General features: G+C 38.4%; 1 long non-coding RNA gene across 2 annotated transcripts; it reads right to left on the bottom strand.

The window, feature by feature from the left end:
* Window positions 1–686: 686 nt before the first annotated feature.
* On the bottom strand, window positions 687–6,242 carry LOC147755060 (uncharacterized). 2 transcript variants are annotated; one of them, XR_015329630.1, is made up of 3 exons: window positions 4,794–6,242; window positions 1,487–4,307; window positions 687–1,156 (listed from the first exon to the last, which is right to left on the bottom strand). It is a non-coding gene; the product is annotated as an uncharacterized LOC147755060 (long non-coding RNA). The 2 variants fall into 2 exon arrangements; XR_015329631.1 differs by lacking the exon at window positions 687–1,156 and having other exon boundaries at window positions 3,883–4,307; window positions 5,226–6,242.
* Between the last annotated feature and the right edge of the window lie 320 nt (window positions 6,243–6,562).

Here is a 6,562-nt window from a genome sequence, read left to right on the forward strand (position 1 = left end):
TTCATAGAACCGAACTAACAAAAGAGATCATTAGGAGGACATTATCCTCCTAGATAGGTATGATCCTATTTACAGCAAGTAAAATCAGTTAACCTAAACTACCTATATTTGTAAATAAATCACTCCCAATCTGACTGAGATAACAAAAGTACATAGAATCTTTATGAATATTTCGTTGTAAGCTAAACGTAAGTAAAGGCTGCAAAGGGCCTCCACGAACGATATAAAATAGCATTATTAATAATACCTTTGCTTCAGTACTCAACCTCTCAAACGCGCGCTTGCGACAATTACGCCACCGTCCCCAAACATTTTTCTGAGTATGATTTACATTTTATTCACACATGAAATCGTATTTTCAATTACGTTCTATTCGCCATCAAGTAGACAGACCATAATATGTCCTATTAATATTTACTTGTTAGCGTAATATTCGCTAACTAGTATCTTATGTAACGACCAATCAAATAAGTACTCGTTTAAATCGTTAAAAAATGATTAGCAGCCCAACTGTTTAAAATGGAGAGACTCGAACAAACTGTTCCATCCATAACCGCTACTGACGGCAACCTGTCTTAGGCATCTGCATATCCATTGAATAATAAGATCATCTTAAGGTTAACCTAAAGTTGGACTCATCTGTCAAAGGTCTAAGAATAAATCGATAATATTACGTAATTAAAGCTTCTTATCTATTTATTTAGTTGTTTAATAAAATTGAATTGTTCACCGATTAACAAGGAAATGTTGCACCAAAAGTTTTCAAAACTATCGTGTTAAATATACAGTTTGGAATTTGTCTTAATTTAGCGATAATTAAATAAAAGAAGCAGTCGGAATTTACGACTACATGACACAAATAAGGCGAGCACTTATGACATTACGGAATATAGCTCTCGTTCTGCTAAGTTAAAAAAGCAAATAAGAACATATAGTACGATAAAAACTAACGGAACTACAGTTCGTTTATTCTATATATACATACATATGTGTTATAAAAAAAAAAGTATTCTCTTGAAGTATACATCTCATCGAAACCATTTTATCATTTTTTTCATATATAGTTTTACCGAAGTGAGCGCTTCCTTACACCAAGCGGCGACTTGTTAGCAGTGTACGGCGTTATCACAGCGGCGTCGAATTACAATTAGAAAGGCTAAAAAAAGAAAGAAGGGCAAGGCTTACCGTATCATCGACGGATATCAGTTCATTCGAGATGTCTGAGTTATTGACATCAGATCATATGGAAAAAACTCCTGGCACGGTTCTAGCCGACATCGTTTTGACTGATTCAAGCCTCAAAGTGTATATACCAGTAAAACACTTGTAGCAGCTGCGCTCTATATGTACATAAGGATGTTTTCAACAGCTTTGGCTATTTTTTCGTGCGAACAAGTCCTTAGAATAATCTCTTCTTCGATATAACATCGAAAATCTATCTCCCTTCATTGGGAGATCTAGTCGGGGTAGGTTTTGTTAAACTTACGTTACACTTACGCTGGGACGTCTCCAAGAGATCTATAGAACGGTATGGTAATTCGTTTCCCGCGCTAACCCGTGCATCAGCGGTAGCAACATATCTGCGACTTTCATGGTAATACACTCAAAGAAATATTAGTTATAGGCGTAGTACAGCGCATGCAGACACTTCACATTAACTTGTTCATTATGCCACATCGGGTCGCGTTAACAGACAGTGGTAAAGCAAGTTATGGTCATGATAAAATACGATAAAAATGCAAAATTCGAATTTATTATGTATGAAGAAACATCGCCCTAACTTCACGACTGTGTACGTAAACAGACTTTTTATTTATTTCGAATGCCGGCTTATAGAATGTATCATAGACTTTGTCTCTAGGCGACGCTCAGGAACTCAGAAATACGCGTGATGCCGGTTTCGATCATCGATGTTCGAGCTTCGTGGTTGCCATTTGTAACATATACTTACCTAGGTTAATTTAGGGTCTGTTTACCTAATACGTTACCTGATTACAGTGGAATCTAGAGTAGAACGAAAATAAATTACCGATCAGCAGTGCTGAAATTTATAGGAGAATAAATGTACGCTTTGGACCGTGTTAGAAGCATTCGTTTGTGTCAAATTAACTAATCCGCTATGCTTTCCTTTACATTTTATTACGCGCAATTCTCGACACTCGTTAACTCTGGCACAGGTTTTTCTTCTTACGTGAACAGCTATATTTTTAAAACATAATGATATACTTTAGCCCGAATAAGTGCTGCAAGTCTGGCCATGGAAATTCATACAAAATGTGGGGCAACATACAATACATTTACTTTTATTGTTAAGGAATAAGACGAGAAAGGAAGCAACCAGAACAAGATGTCTCTTGTTGCTGGTCGATTCCTTAATAACATTGAAACTTTAATATCGATTCCCAAAATGTGTAACTAGGCAGTCTTACTATGAAATTTTACCAATATAATAAAAATATATACATTCGCAGTATACGTTTGAATAAGAACAACGTTGATCAGTTTTCGAGCGTCATTAATCGCAGCTTTTACGATATTTGTCTATGTATTGTTTGTCACATATACTTAAAAAACATGCGCCTACGGAAGTGTTTATCTCATAGCCGGACTTAATACTTAGTTTTTATAGTGAGGCAGAACAAACAGATTCTTTTCAGATTATGTGTGTTACCATTTTGAGGTGGGCTATGACTTCACACTCCATTCTGCTCCAGTGTATTCCTGCTGTGGCTGCATCTATATTCGTTTTACTGTCGCCGACCAGATGTCGACTCTGATTTTCAAAATCTAGCGCATTGCAACTTAAAGAGACTCCTAAGACTTGTTAGTCCAAGTCAGTACGGACTTTATATACGGAGCAAAAGCGTCTTGAGGTGTTTCCTTTGTTGTAACCAGGACCCTTTGGCTCATAAACGTACAACCTTTTCAAGCGAGGTGCTTAGCACGGACTCGTCAAGAAAACGAACAACGTTTTATATAAACGCTTGTCTTAGAACTGCCTGGGTCGCGAGAAGCCCGGGCACGTTGTTAACAAATTGGGACGTGAAGTACTTTTTTTTTAAAGCGAATATGTCCTCTCTGACTGAGTTTCTATCTGCTTTTCCTAAAAAGTAACCCGCCGGTTGAAAGAGCTTGCTGCGGTCATGAACTAAATTCAGAACGTTTGCCATTTCATTAATCAGGGGTTGCCCTCGGAAAGCGCAAATTCCTACTTGTGGCGCTGAATGAGCCCTTGTGGAGCATCGAAAAGTTTTTCGGATATTTTTAGAAGCCTTACATGTCCGCTCCATTCAATGATAGAAGTCAGTAACGTCTAGAGTTCGTTGCTTATGAGCTGATGCTGGATATGTGAAAGCTCGCTACGCGTGCAGCAGTATTTCATGCAACCTCACCCAAAAATACAGGCGGTTGACAATAGCCTACCGTAGTCACCATCAAAAATAAATACTGCCTCGGTTCACCTGAAGTGCTTTACCAGACTCCTTTTGCTTTTCTAATAGCTTACAGACTTTCTCATAATAACATGCGTATTCGGTGGCTTCATGATGTCACGTTATCATATTGAGCTCCCTACATCCTTCTCTTCTTTAGGTAAGAATTTACTAGGACAGGCTATGCGTTAACTTACTTCAACTTTTTAACACTTAAAATAACCTTTAGCGCACTCATAATGAAGCAGATATATTACAACTATATGCATATCATAGTAAGGGACCCCAATGTAAACATGTGCTTTGTTTATAAACGAATGCTGCATAGCTGGTCACCATGTCGCTGTGGGAGCAAGGTTTCGACATGAGCCATCAAGGAACAACCAGGATTTAGGATTACTACATTTAGGAGTTACCTAGCCTTACTACTCGGATATTAATGGAGGACAAATTTCATTCAATCAATCAAATAACTGGTATTCAAACCTTTTTATTAACGAAAGATAGTAAACCACAATTGCGATAAAACATCTTCACTTAGCTGTACTATGAACACTGTCCACTGATTCCCAACTTCAGATCGAATTTTGCTTATATCAAATATTGTCTTAAATATAGATTTAAAACATATTTTAATCACGTATGTAGTTTAATCTAAATGTTTCGAGTTTGACGTCTAGTGCTTCGGACTTTCGACAACTGGCTTCCAGCGTGCAAAAAGTCTAAGGTCTAGATTCGTTCCGACACCGCCAACTGTTGTCTTTAAATTTAATTCGCAAATATTATTGCATCATCAAAGGAGCGATGCAGTTGCTAAGTGCTTTCCGCGCCTGCTAGAGATAACTAGCCCGTACCTCGAGCCTGTTTTCAACTCACCTAAAATTAAGAACAGCGAAAGATCCCAAAAACAATACATTTTATGAAATAACCGCGTTTGGATGCATTGAGAAGTCGAGTTCGGAACTACTATCTCAAGAAAATGTATCGTTTTTAGATAATATTTTTAAATGACCGAAGATTTCACGTTCATATATAATTTCAGACTTATAAAAATAGGCGACTGCCCCGGTGTACAACGTTTCTTGAATTATCAATTGACTGAGATGCTGCTCCAGACAACTTGCGGATATTTTCATTTCTACAATATGCTTCATTGTTTTTACTCTCATCAACAGCAAATGGCGGCTCGTTGACATCTTATCACTGGAGAACTATTTAATTAAATTATTGGATTAACTTAGCTAATGATAACGATGTACACTTCGCAGCAGTCTTTGATTGCCGTTTCTCAAAACAAATATACAAATAGAACAACAGCAGGCAGCCACGCAACCTCCTATGAATGAATTGAGCGTGACATACGGTCTTGCCTTCGATTACACCGCGTTTCCGAAATTTATGTTCCTCTTAACCCTCACTAAGGTCTAGCGCATTCGGTCCATCCTCTTCTGCTTAAGTCACGGAACTATCTAGCATGTAACTATGGCTATTTTTACTAGATAATGGAACACACGAAAGACTTCTCGTAACTGTTTTTTAGCTTTTTTTACCCCTTGGAGCGTATGCAGTTCCAAAATGAGATCAATAAACAACACAATACAAATTACTATATCATATAGCTCATCAAAGCCAGAATTGTATCTGTTTCTGTCTAATGGTAGTTGCTTCGTAAATTGTAAAGGCTTTGCTAGCTTGAATAGCAGCACTAAAACAAACGGTTTGGTCGATTTAGCGTTAAGCGACTCCAACAAGGTACTGATGCAACTGGATACATTGCTGGTATTTACCACTTGCCTTTTTATTGCAATCATGCCGTGCGTGGCAGCGCCGTGTAGATACGCGTCGCTTCATTGTGATTAGCTTAGCACCGGGACTGAAACTTTTTGAACTGCTTTGATGGACCATCCGTGAGTTGTTCATTTCTGTTTGGTTGTCTGCTTTTATTATTATTGTTGGATCCTTTCAATGTGCTCTTCTTCGTATGGTGTATCGTTGTTGTTATTGCTGTTATTGCTCATTCTGCTGTTTAGTTCTGTGTATGTTTGGTAGTGTGTATAATATGCAACATTGTGATTTAGAGTGTTCGACGAATTCACAGTTTTGTTCTGCTGGCCTTCGTCTCGCATCCTGTGGCCGCTTTCCTCTAGTTGTAGTAGTATAGTAGTGGTAGTAGTAGCAGTTCACTGCCCCTTTCTCTACGATCGAGCTCTAAGCGTTTCTGCTCTGGAGACTGCTGTACATTGCGTTCGTCTTCGCCGTTTCTCCGAAATTTACTTTTTAACCAACCTCCTAGTAACTAACTTATTTATTACTGTTAATTTATGCGACACCAATATTGACAGTGTGGGATAGCACCCGGTGTATGCAGTACTATTAGTGCTGTTTACCGTCACACCGTGTATTGTGGAGTCGTAAAGCTTTTCCCTTCGACAATAAGCGGAGAAGGTGCTTTTCTCCGTATTGCAGACTTGTAAAAAATCGCCGTGGTTTACCACACTATCAAAAATTTAAATCATAGCTGGCGGCAACCTACGTACGTCGCTAGATCTGTATAAGAAGACCTAACTAAGAACAGTGATAAAAGCATCGAAAATAATATATAAGAAGTACCACCGTCGCTGCAACGCTTCACTAAACAGAAGACGCTTTTTGCGCGCTCGGCACCTAGCTTTCTTGCTCATGGACAAGGTTTTAGGAAGCAGGTATGGAAACGTAGTTTCAGTCAGTCATTGTAGTAGGACTAACAGCTTAAAACATCAACTGCGAAAATATTGTATTACTGAGATGCCATATGGAGACACGAACAGTGGAAGATTCACTGACCACACTGTAAACTTATACGAGAGGCGGACTATATCTTCTATTATTTTTCGAAAGGACTGGCCGGATATGGTGGCGCACTTTTTTTATGAAAAAAATTTCGATGCAGTCGTGAAACACGTACGCAACAACAGGACTTGTTCTAGGACGACGGACTTAGGTAGATTAATCTGATCTACTAGGTAAACCCCGTTTTGGTAGCTTGTCCAAATTTCAATAAAGATATTATTAGCGAACCTGCTGTAGTAATATTAGCTAGTAGTTTCCATAGAGTTCGAGAGCGGTTTTAATGAATGGCTGCAAATCGGACT

Source organism: Varroa destructor, unplaced genomic scaffold (assembly GCF_002443255.2).
Source record: "Varroa destructor unplaced genomic scaffold, Vdes_3.0 BEIS01000006.1, whole genome shotgun sequence".
NCBI classification, from domain to species: domain Eukaryota; kingdom Metazoa; phylum Arthropoda; class Arachnida; order Mesostigmata; family Varroidae; genus Varroa; species Varroa destructor.